The sequence below is a fragment of the Schistocerca cancellata genome, chromosome 1 (genome assembly GCF_023864275.1).
Source record: "Schistocerca cancellata isolate TAMUIC-IGC-003103 chromosome 1, iqSchCanc2.1, whole genome shotgun sequence".
NCBI lineage: Eukaryota > Metazoa > Arthropoda > Insecta > Orthoptera > Acrididae > Schistocerca > Schistocerca cancellata.
The window spans coordinates 537,598,383-537,617,454 of NC_064626.1; the positions used below are offsets into that span (position 1 = coordinate 537,598,383).

General features: G+C 41.1%; 1 protein-coding gene across 16 annotated transcripts in view; it reads left to right on the forward strand.

Moving 5' to 3' along the window:
• Positions 1-19,072, forward strand: part of LOC126179628 (calcium/calmodulin-dependent protein kinase type II alpha chain) — a 1,032,354-nt gene that overhangs the window by 110,878 nt on the left and 902,404 nt on the right. The window lies entirely within an intron of this gene.

Genomic DNA, 19,072 nt, shown 5'->3' on the forward strand with positions numbered 1-19,072 from the left:
ACTTCGGTCGAAATCATAAATTCCGATGCATTCGTTTGCTTAACGAGTTATAAAACTGCTCAAGTTATTTAAAAACGGTTGACCGCGCTACGAAAGTTTCTTCTCGTCCCTTTATACACCAAAAAATGATAGTATGAACATAACTAAATCTACATTATAAACAGACGTTTCTTCGTTGTGTGTTATTCGCGGCTGTTGTTTATATGCTAGAAATGTGTCAATAACAGTAACTCGTGTTAAGCCCAAACTTCTTAGTGTACTGTTTGAGAAATGGTAGAACTCCAGGAAGCTGCAATTAACTTTACTACTGCGAGCGACTAGTTACATAGCACTAACATCATTCGGTTAGTGTAACTGATCTTAAATCATACTGGCTAACTATGGCGTGCCGTTACCATTTAGTGCCATGAATCATGGAACATAACAAGCCATTATGTTTGTATCTATATTTTTCTGTTTTAATCCAAAGAATTTCTGAGCTAAAAGTTCAAATGATGTGGATATTATTTGGCATTTTTGCTCCTTCACTTTGTCGCCTGCTAAAAACGGATGATAAACCAAAGCTAAAACAATTTCCAAAAATGTCAGTCAGTTCTTGAAAACGGAGGTGAAATAATGCAGGAAAAGGAGTTATTGTGACTAAAGACAGATTAATTAGTAGTAGTAGTAGTAGTAGTAGTAGTAGTAGTAACTTCCTATCAGAAGAGGAACACCGACAATGTTTGGTACAGTATTTGCGGTTCATAAATAGACACAGACGACATCCTATATTTATTTATTTATTGTTCCGTGGGACCAAATTAAGGAGAAATCTCCATGGTCATGGAACGAGTCAATACATGAAATTATAACACGATAGTAGAAACAGATAAAATGAAATACAAGAAACGTCTTCAGGCGACAATTCGTAAGTTTAAATAAAGAAAATCAGCTATGTAACACTGATATTTGCTTAATTTTTTAGCTCTTCCAGGAGCTCCTCGACGGAATAGGAGTGAGCCATGCGGAAACTCTTCAGTTTAGACTTAAAAGACTTTGGGCTACTGCTAAGATTTTTGAGTTCTTGTGGTAGCTTATTGAAAATGGATGCAGCAGAATACTGCACTCTTTTCTGCACAAGAGTCAAGGAAGTGCAATCCACATACAGATTTGATTTCTGCCCAGTATTAACTGAGTGAAAGCTGCTAACTCTTGGGAATAGGCTGATATTGCTAACAACAAACGACATTAAAGAAAGTATATACTGTGAGGGCAATGTCAGAATTCCCAGACTATTGAATAGGGGTCGACAAGAGATTCTCGAACTTACACCACATATAGCTCGAACAGCACGCTTTTGAGCCAAAAATACCCTTTTTGAATCAGAAGAATTAACCCAAAAAATAATACCATACGACAAAAGCGTATGAAAATATGCGAAGTAGACTACTTTTCGTGTTGAACTGTCACTTATTTCAGATACTGTTCTAATGGTAAATAAAGCAACATTTAGTTTCTGAACAAGATCCTGGACATGGGCATTCCACAACAGCTTACTATCTATCCGAACGCCTAGTAACTTGAACTGTTCCGTCTCGCCTATAATATGCCCATTCTGTCTGATCAAAATATCGGTTCTTGTTGAATTGTGAGTTAGAAACTGTAAAAACTGAGTCTTATTGTGATTTAGCATCAAATTGTTTTCCACAAGCCACGAACTTATTTCATGAACTACGTTATTTGATACTGTTTCAATATTACACACAAGATCCTTCAGTAACAAGCTGGTGTCATCAGCAAACAGAAATATTTTTTGAATCACCTGTAATACTAGAAGGCATATCATTTATATAAATAAGAAACAGCAGTGGCCCCAGCAGCGACCCTTGGGGAAAGCCCCGCTTAACAGTGCCCCATTGCGACTGAACATCACTACCACTCTCAATATTGCGGAGAATTACCTTCTGCTTTCTGTTCTTAAAGTAAGAGGCGAACCAATTGTAAGCTACTCCCCTTACTCCATAATGGTCCAACTTCTGCAGTAATATTTTGTGGTCAACACAGTCAAAAGCCTTCGTTAAATCAAAGAAAACACCTATCGTTCGCAACCTTTTATTTAATCCGTCCAAAACCTCACAGAGAAAAGAGAATATAACATTTTCAGTTATTAAACCATTTCTAAAACCAAACTGTACATTTGACAGCAAATTATATGAATTTAAATGCTCCAGTAACCTTTTATATACAACCTTCTCGATAACTTTAGCAAACACCGATGGCGTAGAAATAGGTCTAAAGTTGTCAACAGTATCCCTGTCTGCCTTTTTATGAAGTGGCTTCACTACAGAGTATTTTAATCGGTCAGGAAACCGACCACTCCTAAAGGAAAAGTTACAGATATGGCTAAGTACTGGGCTAACATACGCAGAACAATACTTCAGTATTCTGCTAGATACCCCATCCTATATTTCACTTCAGTATCAGAAGGAGTCTTTACAATAACCTTAAAATCAGAAAACAATAGATACACGATCATCAAAACACATTCACCGACAAACGATCACAATAGAAAGAAAGCACAAGAAGTCGAAGGCTTTTGGAAAGACATGGAAGAAAAAGCAAAATTTCAGAAAGACATGATAAAATTGTATTAGGAGACTCCAATGCTCAACTAGGCAAGGAGAAATAGTACAAACAAATCAAAGGCTCATACAGACCACACTGACGCATCTACTAGACTGGGAACATCTCATGCTTTGCAATCAAAATTTTAACTTAAAAAGTATGTCAACGCGATTCAAAAGCCAAAACAAAAGCTCACAGCATGGAAAACGCCCAAAAACATATTGGGAGAATTTCAAACAGATCATGTAGCCATGAAGAGCAAAACCACAAGCGAAATGCTGAATGTGAGAACACGTAAAGGATTCTTAGAGTCCGACCATCATTTTTTACTTGAAGATAAACAAAGACAAAATTATTGAAGAAATTAATCAAAGTTCAACAGAAAATTGGACAGATCTCGCGAAGAGAATTAAGAATGCAATACGTTGGGGGTCAACCTCCTGGGAAACTATTGAACGAAGAATGCAGGCCTGGAAGAGGTTTATCAATAAAAGAACAAGAGACAAGGCAAGATTTCCACAAACTCCAGGCACAATCCACGAAACATATTAGGAGAGTGAAAACGACATACGACAAAAATACACTAAATGAAATCGAGGAAGCCTTAAAGAGAAATAACACGAGAAATTTATACAGAATTTTCAGGGAAAATTTAAACATTTGCTTCAAAAGAACAGACAGATTCTGGAAACAAATACTAAAGAAAACTGTAAAATTCTTAAAAATTATTTTGATAAACGCCTCAATTGCGAAAGCCTAAAGAAAACTTATGCTTCACGAAAACAGTACCACACCAAGATTCAAATCCGCTTTCAATAACAGAGGTAGGAGAGATTATAAAAACAACTAAAAAACGAGGACCCCAGGAGAAGACGGCAGTAGTTCCGAGATTTGGAAACTAAAAAGACCTGACCATCACAAAGAAAACCTATGAAATTCTTACAGAAATGCGGAATACATAGAAAATGCCATAGCAATGGGAAAGTGCGTTGATTCACCCATTTCACAAGGACGACGACAAGACACATCCTCATAACTATAGAGGTATCTTATTATTAACGGTCATCTAAAAAATTCTCTCCAATTTGTCTACATTAAGGTGTATATGGTTGCAGATGACACACTGTGAAAGAAGACAATCACCACAAAAACATAATACATCAGGAAAACCACACCATGTGGTAAAAAGGTATGAATTCATAATTTTATGTGTTTCTTCAAAAATCTGTAATTACGATTTTAAAAACTTATTGTTACATGTATACAAACAGTAAAGAACAGTCTTTAACTTTAACGGCCATAAAATGAAAGCCCACTGATGATGCTACAACTGCAGTGAAACTTGTTTGAGATGAAAAAACAAAACTGTGTTTTGCTAAAGGCCGACATCATCTAAAAACATGTATTGTTAAAGGAATACGGAAAAAGAGCTTCAACTCCAAGGTGATAATTTGTTTTGTCTTATTCTGCATTCTATCTTCCTCTTCAAGAAACACACTTCCATAATGACACTCTCCAATATTTCGTGGTTATCAGGCGTTTTGTTAGAACCATGTCGGCCCTGAGATAGCAACTGGAGGGGTCTGCACTTTGGTTAGCACCGATGTCACTAGTGACTGGATTCCCCTTTGTAACAGCCTGGAAGCAATAGCGGTACAAGTGCGAGCGACCCACAATTTGCAATTTCTACCTCCTTCCAGGTAGGTCACTTTCTTACGTCGAACTGCCTACCTTAATGCAGCAACTCCTGCCCCATATTTCATGCTTGGGGACTTTAGTGCACACAACCCGTTGTGGGGAAGTGCCACTTCAATGGGTAGGGGTCTAATTGACTAATTTATTACAGACTTTGATATGTGCCTCCTCAATGACGATTGTCCTACCACATCAGTGCCACCCATGGCACCTTTCCTACCATTGATCTCACACCACCTCCCCTGCACTCTTGGGTTCACTACACTGGTCACATGATGATTTTTGTGACAGTGACTACTTTCCGGTGATCCCACCGTTCCGCTGCCACCGCCAAGCAGACAGGCCGCCACGTTTAGCATTCCGCAGAACCAATTGGCCTTTATATACGTCTGCTGTGCATTTCGACAGCTCTCTCAGATTACGTGATGCGATCGTGCTTGACGTATCTGACGCTATTCTTCATGCCGTCGGCACTGTTATCCTCCTATCCACAGTCCCCCCTCATCGTCGACCGGTACCATGGTGGACCAAGGACGTGGCAGTCGCTATCCGGGACCGCCAACTGACGCTGCAGTGATTTGAGCAACACAGTGTGACTGTGGAGCCAGACTGATGGTGTCCTGTGTATTGGTGGAATGTCTCTTTTTTTTGGCCCTTCGTGCCAAGTATAGCCTTCGAGATTCATTGTCCATAATATTAGCAGTCGACTCACGGATGGTGGAACTGGTCCTCAGTTTGTCCTACGTGAAAGTGGTTTTTATTTTCAATTATAAGGTTTTGCTTTACTCCTGGAGGAGGGGCAGAGTGGTTATGGTTGGGGGCTCTCTTTGTGCTGTATGGGGCTGGGACCCATGGCCGCTTCTCTTGCAAAGACCGCTCGTTTATCCCTCTGTTTTTCCAGTTTTTAGAATATCCTATCTTTTTATGCCTTCTACTGTATGTGTTTGTGGCTAGTCGCTTTGTAGTTTGACCCCTCTGACTGCATCCACCCGCTTCTAGCGTGCACCTGTATCTTACGCAAGTAACTTTTGATTCGCGGGACTGATGACCAGCTGTTTAGTCCCATAACCCCCTTCAATCAGTCCAATATGTTAGGCACATATCGGCACAACTCGGTAGTTCTCGTGACTATGACGTCATTATACCGGTGAATTAAAAAAAAATTAAAAAGCCGGAACACAGTTTCGGCGCGTTCCTGCCGAAATTGAGCTCTGCTGCGAACGCTTCTTATGCAGCAGAAACATACAGGCAGCAGTAATATTGCCACAGAGTTGTGACTTAAGGCGGAGGAGGAAAAAGTCATTATCGTGTAGTGTGAAAAAGGATGTAGTTGAGCTGTTCCGATAATTTTATACTCTACTGTGGCGGCAGCGGGCAGAAGCCCTTGCTGTGGACTGGTGGGCGCGCTGCTGGCGGCAGAGAGGAACGTGCCGGGAGCTGTTCTGCAAGTTGGACGCGGAGGGCCGCTGCGGTAAATACGGCTGCCTGCGGAAACTTGGCGAGCGCTCCATGCCTGCTGCCCGGCTTCCCGCATCAAAGTTTCCCCATCGCCGCTTCAGCGCCACTGCTACTTATTCTCGGCCTGCCGTCCCTGCTTTGATGCCAGCTTCCACGGACGCGCCCTTTGTCGGAGAAAAACGCCGGCGCCACGCCCCTGCCGACGTCATTTCAAGTTTGTGGTGCCATGTTTCCGGCTTGTTATCGTCGCGGTCTGAGATGATGGATGCGACGAAAACTTGGAGCCGTAATTTCAGCGCTTACGAGATCTCATTACTACTGGTATGAACCCCGGCACTAGCCAGCTCTAGACTCAGCATTATTGTTTTTCTGGTTCCCGTTGCCCTAACACGTCAACGTAGCGCTGAAGGGAAACACACCTATCTGTACGCAATTCTTATGTTCTATGCGTTCTACGGTTTTGTGTGTATTACGAGGTGTAAAACGGGCACCAACTCCTCATTGAGTGGAGTAGATGTGAGAAAAGGATGAAGAACCTCATTTGGTTTTGTAGTGGCAGGTAACCCGACCCACGGATTCGATTCTAGTTCTGCCTCACCTATTCTGTGGCACAAAGGAACGGGACAACTGGAATAAAAAGGTGTAAGGATTGATACTTTCGTGGTTACTTTCATTCAATAGGGTTACTACAACGCCGTTTGCCGTTTGATTCTTCATATCGATTTTTTGTGTTACACACACACACACACACACACACACACACACACACACACACACACACACACATCGAGAAATCCTGTAGTTCATTTTATCAATAGGTTTACTTCAGTCGTTTAATAGCCATATCTCTGCAGCGTAGCTTCAAATTTGCGCGTCTATTTTAAATTTACAGAGTGACCCAGAATTCCTTTAATATTTTAAAATTCAGTACTTCGTGGAATAATGTAGACTGAGATATAAAAATTAACACACATACTTGAAGTAACATGGGATTTTATTGAAACAAAAAAATGCACAAAATGACCAACAGATGGTGCTTCATATGATACAAAAACAACAATTGATTTGTAGCGAAGACGATGTTCTTTATAAAAAGGCTCAATATGTCGGCCGTCATCCAACAATAACCTGTAATCGAGACACAATGTTGTGAACAGCACTGTGCAGCGTATCAGTAGGTATGGTAAGAAATTGCTGTTGGATGTGGTCTTTTAGTGTTCCTGATGAGGTCGGACGATTGCGGTAGACTTGAGATCTCAGTTAATGCCACAACCAGTAATCACACGGATTGAGGTCTGGGGACCGTGGAGACCAAGAATGACGGACGTGGGGGCTCAGCACTCGATCCTTCGTCAAACGATGTGCGCAAGAAATCTTTCACAAGTGTAGCAGTATGCGGTGGAGCGCCATCATGCATAAAAGTCGTACCTTCCAGCAGGTGTTTGTCAGCCTGGATAGAGAATTTGCTATTCCGTAACATGTTGGCATACCTCTCATCTGTGACGCTGGCATTTTGAAAAGCATCACTTCGCTGTTCAGTACCATCTGGTCGACGGTTTTGTACTCGTTTTTGGTTTCAATAAAACTCGATGCCATTTCAGGCTGGTGTGTCAAGTTTCACCTCCCTACTTAGGTTAGTCCGTGAATTAGTGCTTTTTCAAATTTTAACAGACTTTTGGGTCACCCTGCATGCATGGAGGTAGACAAGATTTATTGAAATACCGTGAGATAGAGCGAAAAAGTTATTCGATCATTTAAAAGTGTATTAAGGAGTCGTACAGTAATATACAGTCACCAAGATGAATATGAAGAGTTAATATAAATCACTAAGGTTAAGTGACAAAATGAGAATGCTTGATCAAATCTAAGCTGGTACTTATGTCCAGTTTGTGTGACAGAGGTTGGTGGTGCTAAGTGGAATTTTTATAACAGTAACATAAGTTGCAACAAAACGGTAGACTTTGTGAAAAAAAAAGATGGACTAGGTGGAAAACGAAAATGGACGTGGGCCTGACCACTCCTGATGATTTTGTGTACACGTGATACAACCAACAATTTTTTGTCAGAGTTCTTGCAAGATGTGTCAAAACTGCAGTGGAAAGGTCTGCAGATAAATTAGGTATCGGACGTCACATAATATTATAGTTCATCCGGATTCTGTTTAACCCCTAATATTCTGTACGATGCATTGATGAGCTAAAACATTATGACCACATGCTTAATATCCTGATTGTCCGTCTTCGGTTCGAAATACATCACTGATTCTGCATATCAGGGATCCGACAGTTCTTAGATATACTTGTGTTGTGAACAGGTGAAATAATTCACGTAAATAACGGGCCGTTGATTTGGATATGCGGTGATGGGTGCCATAAGATGTAATCGGGCGAATTTGGTCGCCGAGACATCATCGTGAGTTCACTACATCAAGTATGAAGGGATTAGTGCGCGTCTGTCTGTCTTCGATTGCTACCACAGGCCCCATGCAAGCGTTGGAGAATGTCTCCCACAAAATAATACTGTTGCCACCAGCCTGTGTCCGTGACGCGGTGCAAGCTTCTAGCCGCCGTTCACCTCGATGACAACAGTGTACAATGAACGGTGTGCTCCGAAAAGCTTGTGAGTGCAGCAGCATTGTGCTCTTCCAGTAGAGATGCCACAGATCACCATCCTACTTTAAAGAGCACACTGGGCTCCAAACCCCACGTTCTGTGAAGCCTCTTGGACGTCCAACGATTTCCTGCCTAGATATATGGGAGAAGAGGCAACAAACCACATAGTTCCCTCCAGACCAGTATAGGCGCTAGTGGTCAGGCGAAGCTGGAATTGACCGATGAGAGCTGCCCAATGGAGGTTGTTAAAATTGCATCATCCTGCTCTGTACTGAAGTCTATGGTTACAGTCGTCTTTGTATTTGTTTCATATTTACGTACAACTGACCTTCATTATAATCAGGTTTTGTACTTTTAAAGTTCACCGTGGAAATGAAGAGATTTCCTGCTGAAAAAATGTCCGCAATTATTCCTAAGGTAAGACATTTAATTTTCAATAAATAATCTCATAGCCTATAAATGGAATACATTCTCTTCTATTGTGAATTAAGCTGTGTGGTTTTTGTTTGTTTATTTAAATAACTTTGATATGTCAGTAATAGTTCTATTTAATGAAGAATTTTATGTTTTTTAGAATATTCAACACGACAAATTGACGTAATACTCCTTTAAATTTCCCGGTTGTTCATCTGGATATAACGTGGGTTCAACGGAAAAAGGTAGCAACAAGCATTCCTACAAGAATTGCTTCTGAAGTGGAAAAGAGTTTATAAATTGTCCTCTGATGTGAACTGTGCTACTTATTTTGTTTGTGAAGATGATTTTTTCGAATATTTTATGAATAAAACTAGGCATAGGTTAAACAGGTATGTGTGGCAGGTGTTCTTTGTGAAATTGCTAATATCATTAGTGAATCAGGTGAAACTGTTGTTAATAGTGAAATTTTTGTTGTGTGCTTGAGAAATAAAAAAGAAAGTTTTCTTTTCATTTCACTGTTTTTATCCACCGTTCCTATTTTTGGTAAATAATATTGATGTATTTTTTTGTGTTGAAGCATTTACAATCGTACGATGTAGGAACAATTTTTAAGAAATTAATGGTCAGTAAGGCAAGTTTCCTGAGCAGTTACTCAGAAATTACAGTCCTGAAACATAAGTTCAACAAATTTCAGAATTCCTCATTAATTAACACTGTGATGAAGATTTCTTAATTGAACCTCTTTAACTGTCGATTATTCACTTAATAATAGTTTTTGTCTCTCCAGTGACTCCGCAGCTTGTAAGACGTCAAGGTATGACATTATTCAGGAGTATTTGTAGTCCAATTTATCTGCTTCAATATTTATTTAGTTTGTGATGGTCATTTAGACTACAGGCTTGTTTCGACTTACTGTCAGTTTCATGTGTTGAGCCTAGTTCTTATGACACACAAAACGTCTTGCAGCTTTTATATGTGGATAGAAATCGATATAAGTGTGTAAGTATGCAAGTGTATTCTTGATGTTTGTGACTGACAGTTGCTGCTCAAGAAAACATCGGAGCAGCGACTGTCAGACGCAAATGTCAACAATAGACTCGTAAATTGACACACTTATATTGATTTCTGTCAACATATAAAAGCTTTAGGATGTTTTTGCGTCATAAGAACTAGCCGCAACACTTGAAACTGACAGTAAGTAAAACAAGCTTGTATTTAAAATAACTGAGGGTAAATAAAATTATTGTAGCTGGACTACAAATATTTTTGACTGATAGGTTTGTTACTGCTGTATTACAATTGCTATAGCTGTATTTAAATTATTTTATTATGATGCTAGCCAGAATAATTACATAGCACACAGAAAACAGATAAGAAAATTAAAAAGGAAAAAAAAAGTGCAGTGTACATAAGCTAGGATGGATGCAACCTGCAATGTTATTCTTTCTTAGTTCGCTTCCATACCACTAGAGGTGCTGCTATCGGTCTGTTTTTCCCTCTTTTAACACAGGAGTTGCGCTTCTCTTTTCTTATTGTTCTGTGCCCCCTATTGGTGGTTTCGCAGTCCTACCTCTTTCCGTAGATGCAGCTTCGACGTTTTTGGGACATCAGTTCACAGGCTCTGTGTAATAATAACCTGCCCTTTGTCAAAATCATATATTGCAATGGATTTACCCCTTTGCCGCCCATATCTTCGCCACTTGCACGCTAGAACGTATTTTGCACAAAACTGTTACGGAAGTAGTGATTTTTGGCACAACTGCCTTCTGGAGCCCTGCAGTCAGTCTTTCTTACGTTTCTTGTTGCTTGGGTGCTTTAATATGTAATCGGAGTTAAAAAAATTATTGATTTTCGGGTGAATTATTGTCAGATAATTAAATTCCACTGGGAACAGCTCTGTGAGTGCTCACTAAACAACGGAAACAGCACTATGTAGAGGGTTTGGTGACCGTAAAAATGGCGATTAAAATAAAGTCGTTGCTGTTTCTGTTGTTTTCAGTTTTCTTATACTGCTTAAGGAAAAGTCTTGCAAGTACGAACCTTCTTTCCTTTCAAACTGCATGCTAATCACCAGACAGTGCCGGTAGATGTCCCGATTTTCGTAGGATGTTCCAACATTGAAAGGAGTCACATTCTGTCTCACATAAGCATTATATGGGACGCCAGATGTCCTGACTCTCGGGCGCTGCAAACAATTCGATATACAGTGTGCTTCATAATTCCTGTAAGTCTTCTAGGGTTGTAGATAAGATTCTGGTAAGTGACCCAGGACCGGAAATGAACGGTATGAAAATGAATAAGTTTGAAAATTAGAACACTTTCTTATCTCCCGCTTCACAGTATGGTACGTAATGGTAGAGCTTCACAACACATGTTTTGATAATGTTTTCCGGATTGTCTCAGTCCATGACATACCATTTTTGTCCATCTACAGTAACGGCTGCGAGAAACTAGTACGATATTGCAGTGCCTGCGTTATTCTGATAACGACGCCAAGTTTCTTTGGACGCGCAAAGGAACAGTCACTCCGGCAACTGCAGCCGTTATGAAATACATTAAATGTTTTCGCAGTTGCGCATAGTGACTACCACCAGCTGTAGAATGGAATGACGACAGTGAAAATTTAGCAATCGCAAACATTTAATGTAGAAACTAGTACGTTCGCAGGTGGTGCTCGCAGCGGTTCTTCACGGATACGCAGCAAGGTTCGTGGATAGTGTGTGCGAAAGCATGCGCTATAGATACATCCCGTGCAGCGTGAAGCAGCTCCCGTAGAGCACACAGGTGATACTGTTTCCGCTGTGTGCGTACCATAAAGCGGGACGTTGGAAAGTGATCCAACCTTCAGACTTAATTTACATTCCAGGGACACATTTCTGGACATTGACGCCTTCTAAACTTTATACACTAAATCCTTTCAACATCGTGTATAATGCGTATTCGCTTCAAAAATAGTAGAGTGCATGGAAGTTCGGAAATGAGTGTTAGAGCTCGTCAGCGCAGGTAAACAAGAAATTTATAATACGGCGCGCCAGCAGGTATTGGGGTTTAGTACTGATATTTTTTAATCAGTTGTTCCGATTTTCTGCAAATTGGATCTTGCAACAGTGTCACCAGAGCACGAGGTAACTGTTTCTTACTTCGCGATATAGTTAGACCTCACTAGCATTTCGTTAGGAAATGAAAATTACTTGCAAAATAAATCTAAATTTATTCAAACTTCAAAACCTTAGCATATGACAGTACGTGTGGCGGGAGAGAGAACACAGCAAACAGACACTGCTGTTAAAACACTGGACTCTTATTTGAAAGCGAATGGAATGCAACTCTTCGTTAATCCATTACCTGTTTTCCATGAATCTAAGTGAATACTAGACCGTTTCCTTAAAAGCCCAAAACTACTTCTTTCACCGACCTCTCCCATCTGAGACAGTGCTTCTCCTCTGAAGAAGTAGATGTTACGGGCGCATTAACCCGAATGACTTTTGCTCTCGCAGTGCCTTCAAGCATTGCTTTCTGAGTTGTGACAGTCAGTCACAGGTCGAGCTCTTGTGGACAGGATCAGAGATTCAGATTCTGTAATACTGATTTGACCTAGTCGTCCAGCAATTAAGCTATGGAACACTGACAGACACACAAAGTCTCTTAACTATTTTATGTCAGTCAAAGAGCAAAATTTAATAAGCCGTAGTCCGATTCACGGACGATGGCAGTTCGCGCATGTCTAGGTACGGACGGGGATTGCATTGTTACCGGGTGTAAGCGACAGTTGCAGGGTGCACGTCCGTGTGCTTTGCGCTTGAAGAAAGCATGTAGCCTGCAAATTGTGTGTCGCGCTTGCTTATGAAGAATTTGTCTCTTTCCACTACCATCATATATGACGACTGGCAACAAATGGAATAAAAATTCACTAAAAAAGTCGCTAATGGGAATTGGCTATGCTATTCACAACATAGCGCTCGGAACAATACTGAAAGCTTATTGGCTGTCGGGTAATGTCTGACGTACGTGAGCAGGACAAACGAAAACTCGACCGCCACCGTTGGTGACGCCCAGTTTAGTTTTGCATACTGTAGCCTTTACTCACACCAAAGTTTCCCTATTTCTCATCTATTTTAGAAAAATCAATAATTTAATTTGAATCTAATTTTGTTAGGTTTTTAATCTAGGAGGAAGAAGTAATTGCAAACTGCGCATTTATCTTGAGATATACTTTTCTATTATTTGCAATATGAAAAATGACATATTATCAATGAAACTGATGAGTGGAAAATAACCGTGACTGAGACATCGCTGACATGAAAAAAAAACTTTTAATGTGTGCGCCACGAAAAAACATACACACATAGCTGGAGACTCGTCTTGTTAGATGGACGTTAAAAATAGTCAACAAAATTAAAAACGGAACGGCTAAGTTTTGGATATAACAAATGAAATGTGTTGGTAAATATTTTCAAAAGAAGCATCAGTGTACCGGACATTTCGCAATACTTCCAGGACAACCGGCTTTGGTACTCCAGAGTGCAACCAGACGTACTTTCACTGAACGTGCATGTTGACTGTCGACTGTATACAATACTCCACTGTGGGAAGCATTTATGACTCCAGTTTTAGAATGAGTGAAATAATTTTCAAAGACATTAATCGTTCCCCTAGGCAATTACTCGGCTAACTCAAATCTTACAAATGTGAAGAGACTTAAAACTTTCGAAACAGTCTCAAAAGTCTGCTATTTTCATTATCATGAACCGTTCCATAGAAACAAGAAAATGTGGACAGTATTAGAAAGAACTATGACAAGCACAGTCTGATACATTGTTTCTTCGGACGACATTGTAACACCTGATCCAAGCATCGGTTGTCAACTCTGTAAAGAGTGTTTCCATCGATGTAAGCAATAAGTAGCAGGGTTAGAGATTTCGACAGTTGAACGATCATAAAAGCTGTGAGAACACTAAACCTTGAGCGCGATCGCTGCCTTCGTTTGTGGCAGTCTCTCAACCAGCCGTGGCTGTTCGCGTACTAGCTTACAAAGGAGCCGCTCGAATTGTTCCCGTACTGCCCCGCATGCGACCCCCTCTGGGGACAAAGACGGGCCGGTCGCTTTGCTGTGGTAAGTGGCGGCGATCGGAGCGCCAGAGCGATTTTCGTTGGGCAATCTGTTTGCCTGTCTGCGCGCTGCGGTGAGGGGACCCGGTATTTCAGGCACTTGACCGCCGGCCAAACCCCCAGCGCTTGGAGGCAAAGGTTCCCAGCCCAGTCTGGGGGTCATGTTTTCCTGTGTGCACTGACTCCTTTATCGCGTGTTGAAAGGTGGCCCAGATGACATCAGCGCAGCAACACCTCCCACTTACACACATGCTCCCCTAACATTGCTACGACTAACGGCCGGAACATCCACACGCCCTTTTAACGTTCTCTCTTCCTCAAGACTGTTAAATGTTAAAAAACTGATATCGGTAGGCTGTTTCAAACTGTTACCTTCGCAGAGCTTTCGAAAGGCATCCATTCTTTTGACTGCTCTGTTCCACATCTGCATCCATACGTACATACCCTGCAAGCCGCTATACGGTGTATGGCGGAGGGTACCTTGTACTACTGCTAGTCCTTCGCTTTCCTATTCCAACCGCAATTAGACTACTGTCAATATGCTTCGGGTACTAGCCTAAATTTCTTTTAGCTTGTTTCCGCGATGCTTGTGTGAGATGTATGTTGATGGCACTAGGCTCTTTCTACATTCTGTCGCAAATTTCGGTTCTCTAAACTTCATCAGTGGTATTTCGAGCAAAGAACGCAGTCCCAGCGATTTCCATTTGCGTTCACGGAGCATTTCCATAATGCTCGCGTGTCGGTCGAAGCTACCAATAACAAAACTAACACCACGCCATTCAGTTGCTTTGATGTTCTTGGTTAATCCGATGGGCCGGTGGTTCCTAAACATTCGAGCAGTGCTCAAGTATGGGTCATAAGAGTGTTCTGTTAGCGATCGCCTTTATAGATAAGGTACATTTGCTAAGAATGATACCAGTAAAACGAAGTAGACCTTTCGCCTTCGCCACCAACGACCTTGCGTGCTCGTTTCATTTCATGTCTCTTTGCAACTACTTTGGTACTTAATAGATCTAACGGTGTCAAGCAAGTTTTTCTTTCTTGTGTGTATAACATAAGTGTTTACGCATTTAGGAAGCTACCATACATTACACCAAATAGAAATGCTATCGTTCACATGACACTGTTCGAAAGGAGCAGGCTCCATGTTGTCATGCAACATGCGAGAGAGAGAGAGAGAGAGAGAGAGACAGAGAGAGAGAGAGAGAGAGAGAGACTGTACATACTCCTTGACCCATGTTGGTTCTGTCAGTTGAGTGGAGCTATTTTCAATATGTTTGCAGACCATAACTCGCAAAAATGTGTATTGCAGGAACCATAAAAGTTTAATTCTTACTTAGTAAATAAAATAAAGTAAAAAGTATAGGATCTTCATCTGTTAAAACTGTGAAAGTGAGAGGGATTTCAGAAATTAAGTAGACGTTAGCACTTCCTGTACTGTCGTTGGTAAAATACATCTGTGTCATTCTCTAGGTAGCAGGTGAAAACAGTATTAAAAACAAAACTGGCAGCTATCTATTGAGATAGAATAAACATGAAATATAAAGAGGACAATATTTTGTGAGGTCTGACAGACTACATCGAGGCATGTCTGATGATGGCACCATCTACATCTACATCCATACTTCGCAAGCCACCTGACGGTGTGTGGCGGAGGGTACCTTGAGTACCTCTATCGGTTCTCCCTTCTATTCCAGTCTCGTATTGTTCGCGGAAAGAAGGATTGTCGGTATGCTTCTGTGTTGGCTCTAATCTCTCTGATTTTATCCTCATGGTCAACTTGCTTGAAACCAGTTGGAGAACATGATTCTACAGACAGATCGTTTCATTCTGTAGGCCATAAATAGCTTTTCGAATTATCGTTATTTGAAGCACATGTTTTTGAAACATGTGGGAAGCGGGCTAATAAATGATCACGGTCGCTACAGCGCATCGGAAGCTAGGATAAATAGTCTGCGTCGAATACACAGTTTGTTTCCTATATAGATGCAGAAAAAAGATTTTGTAACGTATTTTTATACGTCGTAGTGTACGTCAACATTTGTAAAATGAGAAGACGGGGGAGGTTAAGAAATTTCGAGGCTTCAGGCGCGTTACAGTTAAGTATGGACCTGACTATAATGGTAGTTATAGGCAGACACCTGTCGGGCAACAGCATAGTATAAAACGAAGTACAGCTTCCAAATTTGGCATGAAAGAGGAAAATGTCAGCAGGGCAGTTCGGGAACATTTTCCCCTAGAAGTGACATCATTGGTAAGATCTTTAAAAGTAATACCAGATATAGCGTGTGTGGATATGGGGTAGTTTTTTTGTTAGGAAATAAGTGATATATAGACATTCCTACGTAACAAATGAATGTCTGAATCTTATTTTAGTGCTAATAATAAAAGAGGAGACAGTTTCTATATAAGATAATTCCTGATACGTTCAAAAGCTTTTAGTTCAAAATGATTCAAATGGCTGTGAGCACTATGGGACTCAACTGCTGTGGTCATAAGTCCCCTAGAACTTAGAACTACTTAAACCTAACTAACCTAAGGACATCACACACATCCATGCCCGAGGCAGGATTCGAACCTGCGACCGTAGCGGTCGTGCGGTTCCAGACTGTAGCGCCTTTAACCGCTCGGCCACTCCGGCCGGCAAAAGCTTTTAGTGAAATCAGAAAAAAACTAGACATGCTGAGTACTTGTAGTTTCAATGAAACTGTAAAACTTTTTTAGTTTTATAAAGAAAATCCATAATTCTGTAATTTACAAATTATTTCACATGCAATGGGGAAAATTGATACAGGAATGCAGAAAATAATTTTATATTGACGTGTTGAATACAAAACGTGTTTAGCTGCGTAAGTCGTATGTTACATGAGAAGTTACTCACCAGTCACTAATTAAATTTCAGAAGATTTACCACGAAAGTTGTTGAAAATTGATAATCATTGGCAAAATTTTTAGGTATGCAACTGAAAAGGAAAACACACGTATGTTTGGTAAGAAAGAGAAACATCCTATTAATAAAAAACTCAAATTTTGGCCTGTAATATGCTAAACTGGTATTGCATTTCTTGTTCAGGTGGGCCATGGGTAAAATCTGAGACCAGTTAGATGGGGAATTGGTCAGAAAGCTTTCGTTTCAATTAAATTCATACTAAACAGCACAGCGTTCAACGCGGAAGTTAGTGATGATCAGTTGGGTCATATGGGCCTTAAACCGACTCTGGGTGCCGCGTGTGTAGAAAGGAAACTTTTGTACTTCCGGGTTTGTGAACCCTTGAGGACTGCTTTTGACACTTTGGCGTGCTGGATGATGCGCAGTGCCTCCAGCTTCTCGGAAGTAGTGCTATACGACTCGTTGCCTGACAAGCGCTCTGAGGCGGCCGTGCGGTGTAGGATGGGGGACCGGAACAGCGTAACAGTTAAGAGCTCGGGATTAGGCGCGCTGCCAGAGCGCTGCGGCACACTCTAATCGTAAATAGCTCGGCGTAAATATAGAATTCGATGCCGCCTAAATTTTTGCGACCTTCCTAGCGGGCGTCCAGAGTCTTCCCCCAAGCCGGCGCCGCCCGGATTCTCTCTGCTGAGCACGGGGGAAAACGATACGCCACCACGGCTCGCCCTGCTTGCTTATAAGGGGGCTGTGGGGCCAAGTCTGTAGGCGGCGCTCAGCTCTTCTGCAACGGAAACTTGCCACTTCTTTCTGAGCCGGTACAGCTGAAAATGAAAGAGCAACGGACACTTCTCAAAGTAGCGTCTGACGTATCCACTATGAAAGTACTATTTTCATTTATGTGAGAAAAGAGAAATTTTTATACAATACGTCTTTCGTGAAGGAAAGGGTAGTTAAGTTCTGCATACGGAGCGTAGTACTGTAGGGCTGTGACATATGCACAGTAGGCAAAAATTAAACGAAATCTCTTCAAGCATTTGAGGTACGGAGCTTGAAATGCTTATTAAAGACGAAGTGCAGAAATAAAACCACCAACCAAGAAGTCCTGCAAGTAATTGGTGGAGAAAGGTCATTTTGAAGAACAATACAGCGAAGAAGACACGATCAGATTGGTGACATACGAAGACATAACTAATTCCCTGTAAATGTTGTAGAAGGATCGTTACAAAGAACGATAACCTGGGAAAGACCGCGAGTGTCATTTTTAAAAACAAGCTATATGTAATGCAGGAATCTGATTATGCGGAAATAAAGAAGTTAACTCCTAATAGATCCAAATGGAGAGCTGCCAACCAATCGAAAGACTAATCATGAAGAAGACGCCTTTCGGTTTAGTCACTTAAAACAATATTGCGTTTCCTAAATTAACCTGTCCTAAGAGACAAACTAAACGTACTGCCTTCACTTGCTACGATGTACTCGACGTACTGTCTTCTGCATTCTGTCCCGTTGCTACTACGATATTTGTTATGGAGCGCTAACTCCACATCAATCATATTATTGTATGAATTCCTATCAAATCAAATGGCTCTGAGCACTATGGGACTTAACATCTGAGGTCATAAGTCCCCTAGAACTTAGAACTACTTAAACCTAACTAACCTAAGGACATCACACACATCCATGCCCGAGGCAGGATTCGAACCTGCGACCGTAGCGGTCGCGCGGTTCCAGACTGAAGCGCCTAGAACCGCTCGGCCACTCCGGCCGGCTGAATTCCTATCACTCTATAGCCACCGGACGCGGAAGAGTGGGATATGTTTGACACGCTTGATCACGAGTCGAGGTGTCGCTCCCATAGGCTTTCACTGATAATGTAAGGCTGGTGTGTAGAAACACTAAGCGTGTGCACTTCCACTTGCATTTTTCACGCGTGTATAACGTACCTCTTTAAGCATTTAGTTACAATATATTACTATACTCTGTGAAATATCGTTTATTTTGTGCTCACAGCCATAACTCTTAGGTATTTCTTTATGGATTTACCCTATGAATAAGAACGCGTAAGTAAAAGCTGCGGACAGAACCTGCAGTGCCAGATGCAACAAGTATTTGCAGTAAGCGGCTGCAATATAACTACCAAATTTTTATGTAGCTGATTTGCAGAAGTCAATGTAGTAAAGCAGCAGTGATATTGTTTACTGCAGAGAGAGAATTCACCTGCAACCATACATGCACCATCTTTCTACTGTTCTATTTTATCTGTTTACTTTACAATAAGCGTCAAATA